Below are 24,506 nucleotides of genomic sequence, written 5' to 3'. Positions count from 1 at the left end.
TCCTGGCCAACACTTCGATTTCACCCCAGCAAAACCAATTTCAGACTTCTGGCCTCCAGAACTGTGAGAGAATACATGTCTGTAGTTTCAAGCTACCAAATTCATGGTAATTTGTTTCAGAAGCAACAGAAAGCTAATAAAACTGGAATCCCAGACGTCCCGAGTTTCATCTTCCAGATGAGGAGACTGTGGCCCAGTGAAAAGAGAAAAACTTCTCATCACCCCAAAGCTGGATGGCGAGGGGTCAGGACTAGAAAATGTGGCAGCCGGCTCAGGCTGGGTCTCTGCCCCTTCACCAAAGCATCTCCAAGAAGGGGTATGTGACAGCAGATCTTCTTCCCAGAGACCATGGGAAGCAACCCACTGTGACTGGCACCGGGAAAAACAAACCAAAATCCTTCATGGCCGCAGGTCTTGGGTAAAACTAGTGCGGGGGTTTGGAGAAGCTTCAGGAAAAAACACCCAGGCTGCACCTCTTGCTGGCAGAGTGCTCTTGGGAAGGCCCCTTGTGCACCTGGGCCTCAGTTTCCACATGTGTCAGAGGAAGAAGTTGGGCGCCTCGCAGGTGCTAGAAACTCCCACCTTGGGGTCCTCGAGGGGGCGGAGGGAGCAGCCCCAGGAGGTGTCAGCCTGAGCACTCTGCCTCAACCCGTCCGATCTGAAATACTCCCTCTACCAGCTTCCATACTGCACTCCTGCACCCATTGCTTTTGCATCAAAGTCGCCATGGTTAAAATTGAATCTGAAAACCCTCATCTCTAAGTATTAAATTCTCTGTGGTTCCAGAATTCCACATGGAACAGCAGCAGCCAATCCACAGTCACTGTGTGTGCAGAGAAGGCGTCCCCAGAAAAAGCAACAAGAAAGGGGGTCTCCTGAGGAGTCAGAGAGCAGCTAACAGGCACGGACTGCAAAGCTATTCGGGCCCCGTGGTCTGTGTCCATCACACATCAGACAGCTCCTCTGTTTGCAGGCCCCGGGTCACAGCTGTTTTATCGTGAGCAACCTGAGCCACTCCTCCCCAGTGGGCATTTAATGACATGAGACACTGGCCTGGTAAAGCCCAGATCTAGCAGAGACCTCCTTAACCCTCCACCAGGAGCCAGGCTACCGCGCTTACACAGGCCCGTAATCCTTGCAGCGAACACACACTAAAACCAGACAGCCAACAGCCCAGGCCCAGAGGACACACCGCCTGGCCATCAGGCCTCTTAGGTCAGAGAGAATCCGTTTGGGTTTCCCTTTCAGTGATGGTCCCTGACACTTACCCGGCTGTTCTCCCCAATCCACTCAGACACTTGGGAGAAAAAGTATGCTTAAAAGCAATCAATGCATTATGAAACTATAACTTTATTGGCTCTGAGGCCAAGTAATAAAAAGGTAAATGTGAACAGGTGTGCCAGTTAATGTCCCTGGGTAATTGACTAAGTATGGTGACCCCCAGGAATCCGCCTCTTTCCAGCTCCTATGACTTAAACTGCAGAAAGTAGGAAGTACAAAACATGCCCGCTTTTTAAAGCTTTATTTAAAAAAGCTTATTATACGGTCCCCACCTGGGCCGTGATTAAGCACTCATTACTGCAGTAACAATGGTTCCATTGTTTCTTTTTTACCTTAATAACCATATTTAAATGACAGAAATTTTTGAGAGCTATAGCCATAATGAACCTGGGGCCCAAGGAGATTGATTGGCTTCCCCCAGGTCACAGAGGGGCAGAGCCACAAGCCCCAGATTCTCCAAATTCTCAGTCCAATCACTGCTCCAATACAGGTAACAAGGGGTCATTCACCACTGTCCCTGTTCACAGGGTCTCAAGCTTATTCTCTTCAGCAACACAGAGAATATGTAGCAAAGTGACAGCTACAATAGTCTGGGTTCTCCAGAGACAGAACCAACAGACTCATACACACGCACACGCATCTGTCCCATGCGATGTCTGCTGGGGCTTTGTCACTCCTACATCTGGTGCCTCCACTAACATGGATCCAACAGCTGGAAGCTGGCTGAGCCACTTGACTGGGGTCGTAGGTCTGTGGCCTCAGTTCTCACTGTCAGCTGGGTTCTTTGGTCTCTTTGGTCTCCTCCATGTAATCCCAGGGCTTCTCCCTGTCCACATGGCCTCTCCATGTGGTCTCTCCAGCAGGAAATCCAGATTTATTATATGGCGGCTGGAGGCTCCAGGCAACACACAATCAGAACCACCAGTCCTTCTTAAAACTGTAGTCCACACTGGCACTCCAGCACCTTTGCTTCATTCTGTTGGTTAAAGCAACGCACAGACCCAGATCGGGTTCAAAAGAAGGAGGCAACGCAAGTGGGTGGAGATCAGCAGGGGTGGCTCGCTGAGTCACAGAAGTGGCAACATGCTCCATCATTCATGACAGCCTTTTGCTAAATCCATGACCCCACCCAAGTCTTCCCGGGGTGAGTCTCCTCTTATTCCTTGGGCACCTTCTCTCAGATCAGCCCCATTTTCCTGGGCACGCCCTCTGTAATTCCCCTTCCTCTTTCCCCCAGAGATCTCGTCCTACCTCCAAAGGCATTTGCAACTCAAGCCCAACTTTCCTCTAGTTATTTCACACTAAAGTAGATAGCTCATCAGACCCAGAAACTTGCCCCAAACTAGTTTTCTTTTTCCTGTTGAGAGTCTAGAAGATTTCATATCCAAATTTTCCTGAAGATTTGGAGTAGCAAAGATATTGCATTCCATCCTTCTAATGCAAAAACAAGGGGGGAAGAGAAACAAATGAACTGCTTTTCCATTTTCAGAAGCAGACTATTAGAGTGGTTAAGACAACTGACCTCAGAGCCAGCCTGGCACTTATTGGCTAGCTCAGCCTCCTGATCTGTGAATCAGTTTCATCCATCCCAGGGGCTGTTTTGAGAATTAAATGAGCAAAAATATGTAAGGTACTTATAAGAGAAACAGACTCACAGACATAAAGAACAGACTTGTGGTTACCAGCAGGTAAAGAGGGTGGGAAGGGATAAATTGGGAGTTTGAAATTTGTACCTCCTGGGGAGTGATGGAAATGTTAGCTATCTTGATTGTGGTGGTGCTTTCACTGGTGTACACATCTATCAAAATTCATCAAACTGTACATCTGAAATATGTGGTTTACTGTACAGAAATTGTACCACAATAAAGTTGTTTAAAAAATAAAGAACAACCAGACCAAAAAAAAAAAAAAAATATATATATATATATATATATGTGTGTGTGTGTGTGTCAAGTACTTAGAACAAAGCACAGCAAGTGTCTGCTATGCTCTCAGACAGTTGTAGCCGGCCTCACCCACCATGCAGCATTCTCAAGTGCCCAGTGTGATGAGCAGAGAATCCAAGAAGATACAATTTCTAAGACACCCATCTTAATCCTTTTTCTTGGAAAAGGAAGCTCCATCAAGATGCGGAAAATGCTTAGGATCCTTCTCTGAGAGAAGAAGTATAGATCAGTATCAGGCTGTCCCCAGTACATCCAGGTATTGGGTTCTCCAAGGAAACATATTTGGGAGTATTTTCTACCAAAAAAAAAATGTAAAAAAAAAAAAAAAAATATATATATATATAAAGTGATAGTTCTTAGTCATCATGCACCCAAGGTAACAGTACAAAAGAAAGAGAGTTCCTACCTCCATGTATGGGATCTCCCAACCCCTCCTCCCAGCTTATCTACCAGAAGGCCAAGCGGTTGACCAGAACCCCAAGACTGACTGACTTTCTTATTCTTAACAGAAAGGAAACACACAGAAAAGCTTCTTTCTGTACAAACAACTGACGCCTGGAAGCAGGCAGCTCTTCAATGGCAAATGTCTTTTTCACAGCACCTTGAAGTTAAAATGACATTTAATTATGTGAATTAATTAATTTCTGTTTTATAAATGAATCCCAAACATTGGTTTTATTCCTAAGTAATATTTGATGAGTTTCCTAACAATCTTTTTTACAGAATCGAGGAAAAACGATGACTCACAAGCATAATAAAATTAGGTTCTCTCACTTCTCTTGGCAAAGCAGAGTCTCCGTAAGTCAATTTTTGTAAATTACCATTTTTTTTAGCCAAGAAAATAATCTGAAAGTGAACACAGCTATGGGTCACGAGCTTCTCCAAGGACCACAGAGCTTATCTCTCAGTCTCCATGTAAGATATTTTTTCTCCAAAGAGTCTCTGAGAGATATTTTTTCCCTCTCTTTGGGGTTATAAATGATCTATTTACTTTTTTCATCTTTGGTATTTTATGTGTTGAATGTAGTGTGGCTGAAATCATTTTAAGTCAGGGCAAACTGGCTTAGCTGTTTAACTTTTTGGATTTCTTTGTGAGACTTCTTTTATCACCAGGTAAATTGGGGTTCACATATCATCAAAGCCAAGAAAACATGGCTGAGCCAGAGTATTTCAAAACAGCTGCCAAAAATGGGAATAAAAAACTGAGAAAAACTTTTAATGACAGCCCCATAAGATGAGGCAACTTTGGAAATGTTAATAAAAAATGGGGAAATGAAACTATAACAAAGTTCAGTTTTGTACAACACAACATGTTTTTCACTGAAACTGCATTTCTGATGCCCGTGTTCAGCTTATCTGGATCAAAACCTTCTGCTACTCTCCCCAATGTCATTATCCTTGAGAACTTTTGGCAACGTTTCCAACATTAAAATATATATGAAACATGTTCATCTTCATCTGTTTTCTCTTGACCTTTGTACTGTCTTCATGCAACTGTTTGGAGAACCAACTTCTCTATTTTGACTTTTCTTTCTGGGTCTCCAGTGAAAATACTAATTCTGATCACTGGAAGAATTGCCTAAACTGCCTTATTTCACCATCTCGCTCTCTCATTTTCCCCTTCATTCAATCATTTATTCAGCGAAGCCTTATGAACTCTGCTACCGAAAGGCAGCATAGTGAGTTGTGAGGCTGTGATTTCTACAGCCAGACTGTCTGTTTCTTCCTAGCTCTGTGACCTTGGACAGTTCACTTACCTCTCTGTGCCTCCATTTCTCAACTATGAAAAGGAAGTGATAATAACTGTTTTGAAAATTATAGGATCATTGTGAGGATTAAATGAGTCAATATTTATGACAGACTTAGCACATAGCAAGCATTATCTATTGCAGCCAAGACACGGAAGCCACCTAAATGCCTATTGACAGAGGACTGGATAAAGAAGTTGTGATTGATACACACACACACACACACACACACACACACACACACACACACACACACACAATGGAATACTACTCAGCCATTAAAAAGAATGAAATAATGCCATTTGCAGCAACATGGATGGACCTAGAGATTATCATATTAAGTGAAGTCAGACAGACAGAGAAAGATGAATATCATACAATATCAGTTATATGTAGAATCTAAAAAAAAAATACAAATGAACTTATTTACAAACCAGAAATGGACTCACAGACAGAAAACAAATTATAGTTACCAAAAGGGAAAGGGGTGAGGAAGGGAGGGATAAATTAGGAGTTTGGGATTAACATATACACACTACTATATATAAAACAGATAAACCACAAGGACCTACTACATAGCACAGGGAACTATATTCAATATCTTGTAATAACATATAATTGAAAAGAATATATATGTATATGTGTGTGTAACTAAATCACTTTGCTGTATACCTGAAACTAATACATTGTAAATCAACAATAACTCAATTTAAAAAGGGAAAAAAAGAAGAAATACCTAGCGGAAAAAAAAAAAACACATTACCTCTTGCTATGGCTATCTACAACTAACTTTTATTTGGTGCTGACTATTTCTGAATGGAGTGCAAAGAGAAAAAAAGATGTTTTTTACCTGCCCTAGGGAGATGTATCACCACCTAAAGTCAACAGATTTTTACTTTAAATCACTGCAGTTAAATGCTTGTATTGCCTTTTTGAACATGGTTCTGTCTGATTATTGTAAAATTATAGTGCTTTTAGGAATCTGAAGGTTTTGTGAATATGTAACTCTATCTTTAAACCAGAAAGCTGATGTTGGATCCTGAACGCGAGCTCCATTTCACGTCTGTAACATCTTTGCTGTGGAAATGGCTCCCCTCCGTGGGCTCATGGAGCAATTACATATTCTCTACCTGAAAACAACAGTTCTTGGGGCGGTCATCGACATCAATAGCTAAAGCTATTTCATAGCATTAAATTGTGTGAAAGAAGGCTCTTCAAAGGCTACACACTCCTTGATTTTGTTCATGGGACCTTCTCCAAGAAGCAAAACGACAGGGAGGGAGAAGAGATCAGTGGCTGCCAGAGGCTAGAGGGTGAAGAAAGAGTCAGTGAACTTCTTGGGGTGGTGAAAATGTCTGTATCTTGATTATGGCATAATTAACAGTATACTAATGATGTTATAATATAACCATATGTTAATTATATAATAAGATAATATAACCATATGTTAATTATATGATAATACAATATAGTCTAACCATATGTTAATTATACTTTAGCAAATCTGACATGCATAGAAAAGGGAAGGTAAGACATATGGATGGGAAGAAGGAAGGGAGGGAGGAAGAAGCATTAGCAAGAGAATCAGTAATCAGTGTGGCAAAGTGGTTAAGAGCCTGGGCCGAGGTGCAGACTTGCCGGGTTCAAGCCCTGTGGGATCTAAAGTGCATTATGGAACCCCTCTGTGTCTAAATCTCCTCTTCCATAAAATCGGACAATGATACTTCTTACTGCAGAGTGTTGCTATGAGGATTAAATTTGTTACAATTTTTATGCACTTAGAGCAGTATCTGGCATACAGTAGGTTCTCAGTAAACACATGCACCACGAATGACCACATTAAAGACTGTAACGCAGCACACTCAATCAGCAAATTAGGTCAGTCATCAAGGCAGAATCAGGGCTTGTCAGGACATCTGCCCTGACACTGTTTACCAATCCAAGCTGGTAATGGGCATTCGGGTCACACCCATTTCAACTGCCTGATTCTGAACATACAACTAAATCCCTGGTTGATTTTCATTGCTCCAAACCCACCCCTACACTAGATCTCTGCTGGCACCAACTTTGTCTATTTCGAACCCAAGGTGAAGCCCAGATTTCCACCTGTTCCCATGCACAGCATCCACCGCGTGAGTCAATTAAACCCCAAAACCTCAGCTGATTGTGAGCAGTCCCGTCTCCCACCCCACTTAGAGAGGAAGACGTCAGAGTAGCTTCAGGGGGCAGGGAAACGAGCCTGTGCACTCTACATTACCACCCCCCACCGAGGGACCAGTAGTCTGTTAGAAGTGACCAGAGTGAGGCAGGGAGGAGGGGCCCCAGCAGGGGATGCTCCTGGCTGCTGGGTCTAGTGAGATCGCCCTTCAAGACACCAAACTGCACTGCCTGGCAGTCAGTCCTCAGGGAGAGGGTGAGGTTTATCCATCCACTGGTTCCTATGTCCCCCAGGTTTGCCCCATGGAATGTTAATTCTCCACACTTCACAACTGTGCAAGGGTGTACCCTGGGCAGGGATCTGCCGTGTTCCCTGCCCCCTTCTGGGCTGGAGGCAAGAGGCAGGCAGCCCAGACAAGAGGGAACGCCTGTGCAAAATCACTGGGAGCTCACTCAGCGCTGGTTGCCACGGCAATAACCGGAAAAACAGGTCAAGCCAACAGACTGAATTGTGCGTTAAGAGGTAGCTGAGTTTCCACAATCAAGTAGTTCCAGTCTCTGATATATCTTGGAAAAGAAAAAAATCACACCTGTCCACAAGGACACATGTACTAAAATTCTATTGTTGCGTTATTATGTAACAGCAAAGGAGGAGGGAGAGGAGAGGGAAGAGGAGAGACTAAGCTACTAAATGTCCATCAATATGCAAATGAATTATTAATGTGTGGTATATTCAGAAAATGAAGCATCTTACAACAGGAACAATGAAAGAATTAGAATGACTAAAGGTGACTGGATATAAGAACAAAATGTAGAAACAAATTACATTTCTCTAACAGCACCAAATGGTTAAAAACGCAATTTTCTCAAAAAAAGATATCATTTATAATAGTAACAAAATTATAAAGTAGAAATAATTCTATTTCCTCACGTTTTATAACTGCTGGCTGTCACTGGATCCTGTCTAAAGATGACTAACCAAGAAATAAACATATAAGCATATTTTTCATGTGACAAAAAGATAAATACCAGAATTAAGTATGTATGTAATTTTTAAAAATCAGTAGATAAATGAGAGAGAAGAGGATGTAGCGTAAGTCAAAACCAAAAATGTTTACTCTTCACGACAGTGGTTCTTAGACTCTGATCCTGGACAAACGTAGCAGCATCACCTGGGAACCTGCTAGAAATGCTCATTCTCAGGCCCCACCCCAGACCTGCCGAATCAGAAAGTCTGTGGTGTCTTGGGAAACACTCAACTTGTCTCTGGTATGTACTAGAATTTGGGTTAAACTGCCTTCTAATGAGGACACAGTAATTCTGTTTAAATTCACCAATCAAGAAAGAGAGGTATAAAATCATTACATTTCTTTCCAATGGCAGCCACCAGGGGCCCTGACACCAGACACTGTCGATGGTCTTTGGAGAGTGGTGCTGAGTGTTTGAAGGCGGTGGGGAGTGAGCAGCAAGGTATTTCCTATTTGACAAATTCTGAACTGTTTGAGTATTGATCGCATGTTGATCTGTGCTGTTTTTTTAAAGACATATGGTAAAACAAACTGAGTCGGGGAAATTTCCCCCTCTTTTCTCTTCAGGAAGGGTTCCATTCCTCATGGATGTTCCATTACCCAGAAAATTCACAAGTTTACAAGAATCATATTTTCAAAAAAAGGAGTGCTGTGATGACTCTACTGCACAGAGATGCTGAACTAAGACTTTGCTTCATGCCTCAATTCCTGTTTTTCCAACTTTTTACAAAAATTACTGCCCCACAGAAGGAAACACCAAATGCTTCTTTCTTACACTGGATTCCCGGTAGCTAGATTGAAATATCATTGTTTAAACAGTAAATATCCATATGACTTCAGTGTGCAGGACAAATCAGAGAGGAAAATCCTCGGGAGGTTCTAGAAATGTGAGGTCCATCTCCTCCACAAAAGAGAAACAGCACGATGTAACCACTTGTTGCGAGAGGCAATCATTACTCCCCAGCTGTGGTCATCTCCCAAGGTGACCAGCATGCCATTCCATTGGCCCTGCTGGTGTGTGCATGCCACTTCCCTGAGAGGTGGAGTTTATTCCCCTCCCTTTGAATCTGGGCTGTCCCTGTGTTCTGACTGATAAAATACGTCAGAGGTGAATTTCATACCCAGACTGTAAGCTAGCAGTTTCTACCTCCTTCCTCTTGGAACATTCACTCTTGAAACTTAGGTACCAAATTTTAAGGAAGCCTAAATAGCTCCATGGTGAGGCCCAAATGGAAGAGAACTGAAGTCTTTGGTCAACAGATCTAGCCAAGTGCCTGCCAACAGCCAGCACTGATGGTCAGACATGTGAGTTAGCCATCTTGGATTTCCACCCCAGGAGAGCCCTCAGATGACCACAGCCCCGGCTGACATCACACAGAGGATCGCTGCCCGGCTGAGTCCATCCAACCTACACAATTGAGAGAGATAATTAAGTGGATGTTTTTTTCAAGCCAGTAAGTTCTGAGGTTTATTTGGGTTAGGGTTTATTCTGCAGCAATAGATAACTGAAACCAAACTTGATATCCAGAAGTGGGGTATTGTTATAACAGAACCTAAAACATGCAGCTTTGGCTTTGGAACTGCAGGACAGGCAGGAGCCAAAAGGCCTCAAAGAAACTATTAATGGAGTCTATTAGGAGACTGAGTGAGGGAATTGTCATTGGAGGCTAAAGAAAAAGGCATATACAAGCAGAAAGTCTGGCAACACTATAAACCTGGGCAACCTTTTCTGCAGGGTTGTTGAGGACAGGAGGGGTAACTAATGAGTGTATGCACCTGGTCAAAGAGATTTCTGGGAAGAATGTTAAGAGTAACAACTAGTTTCTTCCAGCTGCCTCTGAGAAAATATGAGAAAAGAGCTGAGATGCCCTCCAATAGGACTGTTCAGCTTGAGAGCAGAATTGACAAAACACACAGAGACCCATCCTGGGTCTGGACCCAACAAAAAGTCCTCAAAAGAAACGGCCTCACGGCAAGATTAAGTCCAGGTTTCTGCAAGTAAAAAGTGGTCTCAGAGTAAAGTTGAGAGCAAGAATGCAGTTGTAAGACCCTTCTAAGGCCTCAGGAAGATTTAAAACAGTGGCACAAGACCTCCTCAGCTAGACTATAAGACTTCCAAGAATCTTGAGGAGTTTTTCCATGACATTCTGACTCTCATTCCAAGATTTAGTGGTACCTATCTCAAAGAGACTTCTGGCTATGGAGTTTATTTAATGGAGTGGATTTATAATTTGATACATAGGAAATCCATAAAGTATTTAAAGGAGTTATACTAATTTGGATTAAAAGGGATAAAGACAGTTCAAAGTGAAAAGAGGTCTCTGGACCCCTAACCTCATATGCTAAATAAGGAAGTCGGCTGAGAAAACTACTCAGCTGTAATCACAGGTCATTTCTTATGGAAAGAAAAGGATGGTTTTGAGAGTCAAATCATACAGAACCACTCCCCAGGAACAGAACTAGAGCCTGATTTTTTTTTTAATTAAAAAAAAACCCGTTAACACATGCAGGCTGGATTTCAGATTTACTATGGATTAGTGAAAGCTATATACATGTTGTTGCATTTACTCACACTGTTATGTTGGGTATGTATAGAACAGATAACACCTTTCCAATTTACAGGACTCTACACCAAGGAACCACACCAGAGAAGCTGCACCCAAGGACCTCCATCCGTAACTGAACCTGATTTGGATAACAAGATCCTGGACTTTGAGTTAACACCATAATGCTAATGGAGGGTGGGAACTGGGGGAGTATATTTTGCATATGGGAGAGAGATGTGAATCGTGGTGGCCAGAGGACAAGCAAGGTAGATAGTTTCCAAAGATGGAAACTTCTCGTACGTGCGTGCCATTCTTACACTGAACGTAGAGTTACCTCCCCTCCTCTTAAATTTGGGCTGGCCCGCGGCCGCTCTGACCAACAGCACGTGGCGGAAGTGAGGACTGGCAGTGGCTGCTTCCGTCCTCTTGGACGCCTCTTCCTGGAACCAGTCTTCCATGCTGTGAGGAGGCCCAAGCTGCACGTGGAGAGGCCCTTACGAACAAGAACTAAGACCCTCAATCAACTGTCCTAGCTGAGTTTCCAGCGAACAGCCAGCACCAATGGCCGGCTCTGTGAATGAGCCATTTGGGACGTTTCGATTCAGTCAAGCCCCCAAATGACTGCAGCCCCAGCCATAACCATGCGGAATAGAAGCTTCTTCCAAATGAGCCCAGCCAACCTGTAGAATTGGGCAAGGTAATAAAATAATTTTTGGTCTTAAGGTACTAAATTTTAAGGTGGTTCGTTACTCAGCATTACATAACTGAAAGGCAAACTTTGGGCAAATCTCCAGCAGTCAAACTGTTGTGTGCATTTGATCCCAGAGTGTCACTTTAATCTCATTTGCATCACATAATTGTTTAATTCCTCCTTGGATGCAATTGTGAATGATCCAAATCATACTTGCAGGAGAATCAGAAAACAAAAAAGTCTGAATGTCATCAAGCACTGATGTATCCGTATCAGTGTGATTCACATGTCAGTCTTTATTTTAATGCTTTCTCAGTAAGGAAGAAAGAAAGAAAAAAGAAAAGAAAAGAAAAGAAAAGAAAGGAAAGGAAAGGAAAGGAAAGGAAAGGAAAGGAAAGGAAAGGAAAGGAAAGGAAAGGAAAGGAAAGGAAAGGAAAGGAAAGGAAAGGAAAGGGAAGGGAAGGAAAGGGAAAGGTAAGAAGGAAGGAAGGAAGAAAGAAAAAGAAAGAAAGAAAGGAAGGAAGGAAGAAAAGAAGGAAAAGAAGGAAGGAAGGAAGGAAGGAAGGAAGTAAAGAAGGAAAAGAAGGAAGGAAGGAAGGAAGGAAGGAAGGAAGGAAGGAAGGAAGGAAGGAAGGGAGGAAAGCCCAAAGTCAAAACTGTGAAACAGAAACCAGTAAGTATTTGTTGAGTTCCTACTCCTTACTCTGAGAGACCCAACTGGGTACTAAATACAGAAGAATCCTCAACTTCAAAGTTCTTACAAAAAAGGGAGAAAAGAGCAGGTCCGACTTGAGAGGTGGGTGGGCCCGGCTTCGCCACCCATTCGCTCTCACACACCCATCTCCCGTGCTGGGCACCCCTAGCTCATCAGCTGTGACTGCTGCGTATTTCCAGGAGCACTGACACAAGTCCCTGGGGTTGAATGGGTAAGGGATCTGAGTGTCCAGGGCCCCTTCTGGGATTCTGAGCAGGTGGGAGCAGAGGGAGTGTTTTTACAGACAGCTCGGCAGTTATTTCCCCTGCTCCAGGCCTCCGCGCTCACCAGCCGTCTGCCCTGGTGCCTGCTGTCCGTTTCCTAGCCCTCGGCCTTGGCCCACACTGCTTATGACCACCTCCAGCCCGCAGCCTTCAGGCTTTGTTGACCTGTGTCCACACCCCTGCCTGTATCCCCGACACCTGGCCTCTGTCAACCTTCTGTCCGGCACGTGGTGAAAGGTCACACAGCCCCGTCATTTGGTTCCTAGTAACACAGGCTTTTCCTTCGTGGCCCAGTCCTACCTTCCAGTGAGAGCGCCAGCTCTCCGGGGGTGAGGCTGCAGGCCGGGGCGGGGTGACCTGCGTCAGGGGCTGCCCCAGCCTGCAGAGAGGCTCAGCCCACACAGAACAGAACCAGGCCCGCTCTTCTCTTTCCCTGCTGCTTCACTGGGGCACCTGTCCTTCCGCGCTCCCGTCCCTCTCTGAAACTGTGTTCTCACCCACATCTTCACCGTCTCAGGCCCCCACTGAAACGAGGGCGACAGCTTATCTGTTTTGTTATCAGGTACCTCCAGTGCACAATCTGGCACATAACACATGTTTGATAAATATCGGTTTAACGAACAAGTACTTCTTCCTCCCTTGTGGTGATTTTTTTCTTCTAGGAATTTGGTTGTTCTACCCTACAGACTACCAGGGGCTCTCCATGTCTGAAATCCAATGGTAGGAAAAGCCCCTGTCCTTGCCCGGAGTGTAAGTCAAGGAACGTGTCTGGACATTTGAGTGTCGCTTCACTCCCCGGAGTTTCTGGCGCATCCCATGCACAAGCAGAAGGCTGCCGTGTCGGGACGCGCACAGGACTCTGGGAGACAGCGTGGGCCAACAGTCCTGATGGCCTGGCAGCTGATCTACCAGACCCTGCCCAGGGCACCTCATTTACCTCATTTTCCATGAGGAGGTAACTGACAGGACCGAGCAATGGTTGGTGAGTGCTGAAAGGAATGGACTAGAAGAGGACAGGCCTTAAACTTCAGCCTGATTCTTAGCCAAGGACGTTCTCACAACCATGGGGACGCAGTCCCAGGAAAAGTGAATTAGAATCTCTGAGCCTGAGGCTAGAACACATAGAAAATGCTAGCCAGTGATGCGTAACCCTTCAGGTAAAGAATCACTGGCCTAAGAAATGCAAAGATGGGAGAAGAGGTTGATTCATTAGGGAGAGTTTCACAGATGAGAAGGGATTTTAACTGGGCCTGGAAGAATGAATTAAATCTAAGTAGCATAAAAAGAAAGAAACAGACATTCAGAGTGGGGTAGTGGGCAAGATGTCAGGTTGACACAGACAGACAACAGTTTATCTACGTGCAGCCTACTGGAGGGTCGTGGGCAGGACATCTGGAGAGCAAAGGGGGCCGGATTACAGAGAACTTGCACGTTTGAACTTCAATTTTATCTCCTGGGGAACCTTGAGGGTTTTTTTAAAGGAGTAAATAGTAAAGGAGATTTTGTGTGGAGGGCTAATACCGCGTTGGTGTAGGGACTCGGTTGGCAAGAAAACTGGCTACACCAGGACTCAGCTCTTCGTGATAGGAAGTCGGGTCCCTACGAAGATGCATTAGCTTCTCCTATCTGGTTGCTTCCACCTCTTCCTAAGGAGACTGTCAACGCAAAACCAAGTATCAACCAATCTGAGTTTGGTCAAGTCAGGAGAGAAACATCAGGAAGAAGTGATACAGATGCCACACTTGGCTTCCCAAGGTTTTATTCAAACGATGAGATGTTTGCATTTTTAGAACTAATAATAGTAACAATTAAATGAAGACACTATTTTATCAAATGATACTGTGCTTTTCAATTTGCATTTCCAAGTATATGCTCTCTTCCCCCATTCTGCCAGAGACACCCATTTGCCTCTAAGAAGAATCAGAACATTTACATGAAAAATGCACATAAGAAAAAGAGTGAATTTTCAGCTTTGACTACAAACATTGTATTTTTGAGTCCCTACAAATATGAGAGTTTTGACAATTCTGTGCACATCTAAGTCAGGCTGGCCAAAGGTGATTCTCCAGCTTTGCAGCGAGTCACAGGATAAAGAATACAAGATGTGACAAAGGGGAAATCCCTGATATGCAGAAAAGAAGAGCCCTCTTCTTCTAGCCTTGATGTAACGAGGGAAGGAAGAGATGAAAAATAGAGAGAAAGGGTCCATTGCCAGTGTTCACAATATCCATTCTTCGCTCCCACCTTGGGGTAGATGTGGGAAGCCAGACAACTCCCAATCACGTCTTTACGGAGTGGTCACTGCTGTGGTACCACACCCAACGTGCGGGACTAACAATGGTGGAGAAGACGTCTCCGTGGATAGCCTGAGAACGTGTTGCTGGTGCCCCAGGGCCCATGCACAGTCTGCAGAAGACCCAGAAATTTGTCCCTTCCTCAGTAGAGAGACCTAGAACTTAGGGACTGTGCCAGCCAAGGTCACAATGAAGGGGCCACGGGGTCCATGGAGCACAGTGACTCATAAACCATCCCAAATGTGATACCCAGAAAGCCAGAACGGACCAGCTGCCCACAGCAGACTCCACGCAGAGGCCCAGAAAATGGTCCAGCCCACCCGCACCTACAAGACGTGGGGCCACTGACCCAGGGACCCAAGTTCTCCTTGGTCACCATCTCAAGTTCAGCAGGAAGAAGAAATCTGACATAGTGAGATCACTGGAAAATGTAGGCACTCCCATGTCTCCCTGACACCCAACACTTGAGGTTTTATAAGGAAATGCAGATGGTTTATACGAACCACAAAAATCTGGATTTTCTTCACATGTTTCATAGTGGTGTGCAAATTTCCATACCCACCACAATTAATTTTTTCTATTATAGTCTATTTCCTGAAGTGTTTCCCTAATGGAAACGAAGTAATAATCATTATGCTTAGATTTTTTTAACCAAGTTACGAGGCCAGTACACTTGCCAAATGAATCCATTCTGGACTTCCATAATCTAAATACAGCTGTCGTCCACAAGGTGGCCCTAGAAGCAACAAAATACAAACCTTCAAAACAGCCCTGCCAGTCAAAGGGGTTGATGTGAGTTGTTTTTGTTTCCCCATTTATGAGCAATTAATTGAGTAGGGAAAAAAAAAGAATAATTAAACACTGTGGTAACAAACTGATTTGTGTCTTCAGTGTTGGTTTTCAGCAAATAGAGAAGAAACTCGAAATCACATGGGCAGCAACACAGCACCCCTGAGCTGTTTCGGACACCAAGGAACCTTGCGTGACCTTCAGAGGATTTTTGCCAATTTTTTAAACGTGAAAACCTGTAGTGACAGTAAAGGAAAAGGCCCCGAAAGACCAGCAATTGTGCACATGGGGTTAAAAAAAAGAAAGAAAAAAAAAAAAAACAGGCTTCAGCCATCACGGAATTCAAGATTGCCAGATTCCTTGATTGTGGCTTTTAATCAAAACTCAGCCAGCTGCCTGTATTTAACGTTAATTGTTAAGCTCTAAGCCTCAGCCAATCATCTTGCTTCTGAGCTGGCAGTGTAACAACAAAAACAAAAATATGAAACTCTCTCCCTGACCCAGTTTAGGAGGAGAAGGGAAAAAAAAAAAAAAAAAAAGAGGAAGAAGAAGAATCGTTAGTCTAGGGTTTGGTCAGCTTTCCTAGGAAGAAAGCATCTCTGGCTTTCTAAAGCAAAACAACATCTGTGCTTGAAAACTCGCTTAGCACCTTCAAGATAAACAAACAGCATGTTTATAACCCTGTCGCCCCCTCGCCTTTTACCTTCTCCCCAAGGAAAAGCAACGTCAGCGCTTCAAAGAGAGGATGTTTTGTTTGTTCGCAGCCAGAGGCGTGGCGCCCAGGAATCTTCTTTCTTAGATCGTCCTTTGCTCCCCTGGAGGCTGAGGACTCACTCCATGCTGTTAATTTCTCTGTTCTTGATCCTTTGTCAGATTTAGAGAAAGAGTCTCTCTCCTCCCGGCTTCCTAACAGCTCCAAGTATCCTAGTCTCCTATTTTTCCTCAGGGGATGAATACCTTAGCTGCCTCCCCGGACCTGGTATGAGAAGAATGCTGCTTCGTTTGAGAGGATGGAGAATTCCTGGTAAAGGGGAACAATCTCTCTCTGTCTGTCCTTCCATCCTTCTCTCTCATACATCATAAATAATGGACAAGATGGAGACTTCCCTGACACTGTCTAAAAAAACCAGCCATCTTTTAGATAAATTACCCCAAGCACAGACCTGGGAGGTGGCTTGTCTTCCTCCCACAACCGCTTTGACTTTGAGCTTGACCTTGACACAAGGTTAGCCAGTAAGAATGGCGTCAGGATTGGTCACAGTGCATAGCAACAAGTTTCCTTCTCTCTAGTCATTTACATACAGACGGCAGCTAATATTCAAATCAGTGTGAGCAAACCCACAGTTGATTGAATTAAATCTCTTCTCTGGCTTGATTTACATAACTTGCAATAATCAGAATGGAGAGTGAAAGCATAACTGAAAGGAGAAAATACATACTTGCAGCTATTTGGAATTAGGTAGAGTTGAACTAAGCTTGTAAATTCTGATCTTAACTGAAAGCAGAACTGTCCTCGGCTTACTTTAATTGTAAAACATGAAGAAATATGATTTGCAGAAGTAGAAAGTTAATTAACAAATAAAGTCTTAGAAAAATATGATTAACAACAACCAGAAAGAAATTTTGTAAGAGAGAAATGGTGAGCTAGCGTTACCCCAAAATTGACTTTGCCTCTTGGTGGATATCAAGCCAATAGACACACCCAAGCCAAAGCTGGGGAGGAGGATGGATTTATTACAACGTGTAGCCAGCAGGGACACCAGGGGTCTTCCCCAAAGCAGCGTCTCCCTGAACGGCAAACCTGAGGACTTTTTAAGCTAAAGGTACCTGCATATTCATGAAGGAGCTTGAGCAGAGGAGAATTCAGCACAGAACTGGGGCAAAGGTCAACAGATTCCAAGTTTAGTTGACTGAAGTCAGGAGGGTCAACATCACCATTCCATCCTCTGCCTGGGAGGGGGCCTTAGTCCCGGCAGAACTCAAAGATGTATTATCATGTACATCCCTTCAGGAGGGACCAGGACTCTGCTTTCTCACTGCATTATTGCTTGTCTGCTTTTCTCTGTTCTTGAATTTCTTTGTTCTTTTTTGGATCATTAATTACTGAGACTTATTCAAGGGCAAGTATTGTGGCCAGGCTTAGGTCACAAAATGGCTTCTCTTACGTCAAGAAAGCTATGACTGGTTCTCTTTCTTCAGGGACCCCCAACCTCTCTGCTTATACCAGTGATCTAAAAAGTTTGCTCACAACATTTTACGGGCCCATCAGAAGCAGTCCCTGTGACACCATGCCCTACCCTGCAATGCTCTAGCCTGGCCCTCGGAAGGAAAGGAATTCAGCCACTATTTTCTTTATTTTATGGCAAAAATTTACTCCAAGATTGTTACCGAACAAAAGTTCATGTGCCTGACGCATCGTGAGGCCAAACAAACTGAAATATCAGAGTTTGGAGCAGAGAAAGGTTTGCTGCAGGGCCAAGCAAGGAGTATGGGTGGTTCATGCTTGGAAAACACCAAATATCCAATGGCTTTCAGGGAAAAGGTTTTATAGGCAAAATTTGGGGTAGGGGCTGCAGAGTGTGTGACTTCCTTCTCACTAGTCAGCAGTGAGTTAACAGGGCGGTGTCCCAGGAATCCTGTGCTCAGCCTGAAGTTGCCATTCACCACCTGGGTGGGGGGTCTCAGTTTCCTAGAAGAACTCAAAAAATATTGTTATGTATTTTCCTTGAGGAGGAACCAGAACCCTGCCCCAAGGCTATGCTATTGTTTCTTGACTGTTCCTCCCTGGTCTCTGCCTTCCCTCTCTTTCCTGATTAGCAATTGTTTGAATCTGCCCTTTGGAACTCAGGGAAGGTCATGGAGTCTGAATGAAGCCTATTTCTACAGACAAGAAACAGTGGACATGGAAAGGATTTGTGCCAAGGAGGACCCAACAGAGTCTTGCTTCGTTTCAAGATCTTCCCCATTGCAGCACCCAAACTCCAGTTTTCTTTCTCTGTGGTTCATATATGACACCCCCACCCCTATTACCTTTATAAAAGAACAAAATCCAAAAGAAAAACCCCAACCCACGTGCCCTGCAAGGAGGGGAGACCCCGCTGCCAAGCAATGTACTTAAAGATCCAGCACACACGCTCCTTAATTTTCTTAATTTCACCTCCCCTTGCTGTTCCCATCCCCTGGGGTCTCAAAGAAGAAAGGCGAAAAGCACAGGGCAACAATGACTCAGATCCCAAGTGTGCCCACCCCCTAGTTACTTCTCGCCCAGTTCTCAAAAGCAGAGGCGGCCAGCCTGGGCCACGCACCCGGAGCCCAGCAGAAACAGAGGATACTGCGGATGGGAACAATCTGGGGAACAGAGCCCCCTCACGTAAGCTCTCCACGCAGCCCTTCAAACATTTCATGTCACAGGATGTTTGCCACTTGATAAACTTGGAGACTGTTGATATGCAGCAAAGGAGATCAACGGTCCCTCTCACGGATGTCAGGGGGCTCCGTTCTACCCCCAGACTTTCTTGTCTACAGTAACCATATCTCTCTGTCACAGAATCCCCACTGGAATATACAGAGTACTTTTTAGGATAAATGTCCTAAATTTATTGTTGAAATTGACATTTACAGATTATCTATCAAAAATAAAAGTCAAAGGGATGGCGGGGCGCAGCTCAGGGGTCAAGCACGTGCTTAGCCTGCACGAGGTCCTGGGTTCAATCCCCAGGACCTCCATTAAAATAATAATAATAATGAAAGGTGCTCAAGATGCTTGAGTTTAAGGGTAGATGAGGATTTTATGACAACACGGGTTGCAGCATCCTTTTACTCCCCCACAATAAGCCAGGTACGTTAAGCCAGTGATCACTGCATTTAACAGTCCCCCAGTTAGGGGTGCCAGTAGTTTTCCCTTTTTACAGAGAACACTGAGGCTCAGCCAGGTGAAGGAACTGGCCCAAGACTTGCCACTAGAAGGAAGCAGCCTACAAGTCAAACCCAGGCAATCTAGTCACAGAAGCCCCCGCCCTTAACCTCCGTGCTGTGCCATGATACCTTCCTAAAGAAGGTAAATAATTATTCTAGGTATTTAGAGACTGTTGGACTTCAACAGCCAAGGTGGAGCCCCAGTTCAGAAAGCGCTGTTTGTATCTCAACGTTTGGTCCACATTCCTAAGCCCTTCTTTATTTTATCTCTGTTCACCGTCCAAAGCTAAAGTCAGTGTAAGATGATCTTCCTCAGGGGAACTCATGGAAAATTCTATTTTTCCTTCAACTGGAAATTCCAGAGAACCTGAGGGGAAAATCCTGAGCATCCTGGAATAAACCAAGCAGCTATAAGGAGAACCCAGAGGCCAGCGTGAAGTAGGCGCAGCGGGGCCCTGGAGTGCTCCGAGGACTCCCAGGAGTGCTGAGCCCCATCTTCAGTGCTTAAGAATAGGGACTCATTACATTTGGTGCAAGTGGTAGAGAGCACTGCAGGCCATCTGTGGGGTTGCTTCTGCCCCCCAGGTTGACAGGGACTTGGGAGCCACCACGCTCCTGGAGAGGAAGAAACCCAGACAAGGCCTGGAAGGCAGCTGCGGCAGACTCTTCCCGCTTCCTGGAAACTTCCCGGGCACTTCCCAGCCTCCCTTGCAGCTCAGTTCAGCACGATGTTAACTAAGCTCTATCCATTTCCAGCCTGTCCCTTAGAAACACCCCTTCAGCTCAACCTCTTGGGGACCACATGTTCCGGGTGGAGGAGGCTGCCTTACCTACATGAGAATTTGTGTGAGCAATATTGTTAAGTCACTGGGATTTCAGGATTATTTTGTTACAGGGGCATAATCTAACCTACCCTGATTACATCCCCTCTGCAACAGACATTTCGGTCCTGATTAGTGTGAGGCAAACTACTTGCCGGAAGGGTACTAGAAATAGATTTCTGCGACCCACACCCCGAGTCTCTGACAGATTTCAGGTACAGGTAACCTGGGGCGTAGTGTGTCTGGTACAAAAATGTCAAGACAAATACCTAATGAGGAAGCTGCAGGATTTTTGTGACAGTTTGGATGGGGTATTGAGGAAAAAAAGAGAAGTCAAAGGCTTCTAATTTGAGAGGCTAAAAAAATATAATGGGACAGCGACAATCCAAAGGGCTCCTTTTAGAGAGAAGGGCAAGTTTGACTGCCAGGTGCTGGAGGTTCAGCTGAGGTACGTCCACTTGGCAAACAGCGCGTGCAGAGGAAGGCAGGTTCGTGGTGGGGGGCTGGGGTGGGACTCTTCCAGGGTGTTGCCAAGCCGCCCAAGAGTGAGCACGTAGAAGAGGGCAGAAGGTGAAGGCCTGAGCACAGAGGGCTGCCCAGAGGGCTCTGAGAAAGGGGAGCAAAGAGCAGGCATGAGATGGTTTGGAGAGCTGCCAGGCCAGCAGATAGAGAAGCAGCCAGAGGCAAGGGAGGGGGTGTGCAGAGGACACGGCTGGCCCCCTGCAGGCCCGGACCTTTGAGGCCACCTTGAACACAGCTCAGGCCCTCCAGGCCGACCTGAACCCCCCGGCTCTCAGCTGTCCCCCTCCTGCTCCTCCTCACCCACACTTGGGTCTGTGGGTCCACCTTCCTGCTCCTTCTCCTCTGTGGACCCCATCAGTGTCCATCTCCCTACTTGTCCTTGCTTGCACGTGGCCTCTGGCCCACAGTGCCTTCCCCACCCCTCCCTCTCCCCAAACCAAAGCCCAGAACAAGTTCCGCTCCCTCCCTAAACTCTGGATGGCCCTACAGAGCAGGGTCCTTCCTCCCCCTTATCTCCCCTGGAGCCCGTTGTTTGTCCTGTGGTTGCAGGAAGACTTCAGTGTCACCTTTGCTGCCACCATCATCTTCATCCACAAAAGATCTTAGTGCCACTGGGGATGGCCTTGTCCTGGCCCCTAAGGTGACTATACAGCATAACAGAGATCCTATCTCAGTGCTTCTAGAAGCAAGAGATCCAGAGTGTGGACCTGTGGACACAGCCAGGGCGGTGAGCCTTTACGGCTTCTCAAGCTGTTTTTGGCAACGCAGGAGCAATGGACTCCACTAGAATTTTCTTCGGGGCATATTCAGGTATGTCAGAATTGATGCTAAGCTGGCTTCAACTAGTAAAGATATGCCAGCTTCCTCTCACAAATATGAGAGATGCTGACAGGTGTTTCAGATGGGCTTGGGGTTGCCCTGATTCTCATCATGCCCCTTCTCCGCTCTCCATTCTAGACTGCCTTCATCCTCAGATAATACATATACCTATACTGGTGAGTTACCTGGAGGCATGACCCATCTGCGACTCAGGTCACCAGTCCCTCTCAGGCTGGACCTTTCAGGGTTGCAACCCTTGTCCATTTGCTGGTCACACTTGGGCAAGGGAGTATCAAGTAGATGACCTGGGTACCAAGCACACTTGAATCATGTAAGGTCCTTGATTCAGCCAGAAGACGAAACCTCATCTACATACAGCAAATGGCACAAAAGCCCTGCACGTTCTCCTAACCCTCAGCCAGGTCAGCAACGTAGGGGTCGTGGGTCTGTGATATCACCAGTGGACCCGACACTCATGGGCCTGCTCCTATAGCTCCTTTGATGGGAAGTGGGTTCCTGGTTTGACACAATGTTACTTTCGATCCTGTACCAGTGGATCAAACATCCCATGAGACCCTAGAATAGCAGTGCTGGCTCTTAAAGGAGAGGTAACTCACTTTTGCAGCCTCGGAGAATAAGACAGAATCTGCAGATTCAGGATTTTAAAGAGCATAAACCCAGCTGTCCCAACCCATGTGTCAGGATTCCATTCTCTCCAGGCCAAGGCCCTGACTTTGGCAAAGCAGAAATGCCCTAGTGAGACAGGAGGGAAGGGGGCAAGGCACAACCATTAAAAGATTAATAGTTGTTGAGAATATGACAAAAACTGGTTAGAACCTACTAAGCCCAAGATGGCGAAAGATCTGACTTTCAGTAGACCTCGAGCCTCATTATACACTCACTGTAATACATCAGCTGCTAAATGACACACCCACAGGCACCACGACCAGTCTGAGGCTGACCATAAAAGGCCAAAAAGTGGGTGGGGCCCAATCCAGGAAATCCCTGCCCCTTCCCCAAAATAGTTGGAATAATCCTCCCACTTGCTGGCATAATGAAATTACACGGCCAGTAAACACCAACCACACTCATACCTTGGGACAGCCTCTCACCTTCTGAGACGGCCCATACTCTGTCTGTGGAGTGTATATCTCCCTGTATAAATCTACTTTCACATTACTATGGCTCACTCTTGAACTCTCCTGTGCAAAGCCAAGGACCCTCACTTGGCAGCGTGCGTCTCAGGGACTCATCTGAAACCTGGGACACAACCATCCTCTTGTGACCCATTTTCCTGCAACGCTATTTGGAGTTTAGCTTCTTTCAGGCTTAGGACTTTGATGATTAAATTCTTGCCCAAGATGGCGAAAGATCTGCCTCCATTTTCACTCCCTTCCCCCTATGGGAGATGAGACCTCTTTATAAGGTATCAAATCAAGGATGCCCTCTGACTTTCACACTTGGCCTTTTCTTATATTTTCTAGAATTTATCATTTTCAATAGAATTTAACAATAGCCATCCAATCCCATGGTCCCTTTAGTCACTGTATCTCCCAGACTTTCAAACTTCTGCTATATCTCACCACTACAGTCCCTTCCACTGAACACCAGCTCACCATGGGTGAAAATTTTAACAACTGGACAGCCCCCCTATGCCGGGGCCAATCCTCGATTCACCTGCAACCAGCGATGAGATGCTCATGACCAGCTGGATGATGTGTGATCAAATTCCAGTACTTCATCTTGTCTGCTTTCTTGGGCCACTCCCAAACAAACTGCCACAGTTTAGGTTCTCCCATTAGCTGACTCTGCGACAGTTTACTGCTTGGATGCTTGTCAGAGAATGCCCTTGGATCCATGCCTGTAAAAGGATTAGAAAGTAGAGCTGCCCCAGTGACCTCATCATCCCCAGAGGGATTCTAGAGTGGAGATGGCCCATTAGAGTTCCTGCATTGGGCTGTGAACAATAAAGGATTTGGCTGGCCTTTATGCCTTGTTCCTGGGAGTGAGCCTCTAAATCCTTGGAATTTCTCCAGTAACTGGAATGCTTTTTTTACTCACGCTGAGCCCCTAGACCACACCTGATGGCTTACGCTAATAAGATGACTAAGGATGGGGGCTGGTTGCACCAGAAAACCAACCTTGTGATTAGACATTTGGGGGCCCTGTGCCTCAGGAATCAGGCTGACCTTGGGGGAACAGAAGGGAACTAGAGATTAAGTCACATGATCGATGATTCGATCAATTACACCTTCATAAGGAAGCCCTGATAAAAAGCATGGACATCAAAGCTGGGGGGGCTCCTCTGGTTGGCTTTGAGTACTGTCACGTGTTGATGTGCTGCAAAGTAACGTGTCCTAAAGACAGGAAGCTTTATCTACAGCACATCCCAGACCTCAGATTATGTGTCTCTCTCTGTGGCTGGTCCTGATTTGTATCCGCTGTGCTATAATAAAACTTGAATAATAAATGTACAGCTTTCTCAAGTTCTGTGAGTTGCTCTAGAAAATCTTCAAGCCTGCAGGGCTAGTGGGAACCTCTAAATTTTTAGCCAGCTAGACATCAGAGTGGCCTGGGTGAAACTGAGCTCCCCTAAAACCTGAGTTCCTCTGCTGAGTTTATGGGTAACTTCTCTTTCTAAAACTGTGCTCCCTTTCTCGTCCCATCCCTATTTCCCTCAAGATTGAGGAGTATCAAAGAAAACTGGGATCGAAACTAAGCAGGAAACTGTGGGCCCTCCCTGGTAAAAAAGCTCCTCCATGTCCCCCGTTTCTTATTTGTACAAAAAGGCTTTAGTCTCCTAGGCCTTCCCTGAGTTCCAAAGATCAGACTCAAGCAATTAACTAATTAGGGAAGTGAGGGAATGCAGAAACAAAGGAAAAGCAGTCAAGCAAGAAAAGTATGACAATAGTTCAGTGATAAAACAGAGTCCAGGTTCCTCCTCAAGGAATATACATAAATGTCTGATGCA

At 45.2% G+C, this 24,506-nt stretch overlaps 1 long non-coding RNA gene across 1 annotated transcript in view; it reads right to left on the bottom strand.

Annotated features, from left to right (window-relative positions):
• LOC141577548 (uncharacterized) overlaps positions 1–16,587 on the bottom strand; it is a 169,411-nt gene extending 152,824 nt beyond the window's left edge. The window contains exon 1 of the long non-coding RNA XR_012506730.1: positions 16,162–16,587. This is a non-coding gene — a long non-coding RNA (uncharacterized LOC141577548). The remainder of the gene's footprint in view (positions 1–16,161) is intronic.
• Positions 16,588–24,506: the final 7,919 nt, after the last annotated feature.

This window comes from Camelus bactrianus, chromosome 4, assembly GCF_048773025.1.
Source record: "Camelus bactrianus isolate YW-2024 breed Bactrian camel chromosome 4, ASM4877302v1, whole genome shotgun sequence".
Lineage (NCBI taxonomy): Eukaryota > Metazoa > Chordata > Mammalia > Artiodactyla > Camelidae > Camelus > Camelus bactrianus.
This window is presented reverse-complemented; position numbering and strand designations above follow the sequence as displayed.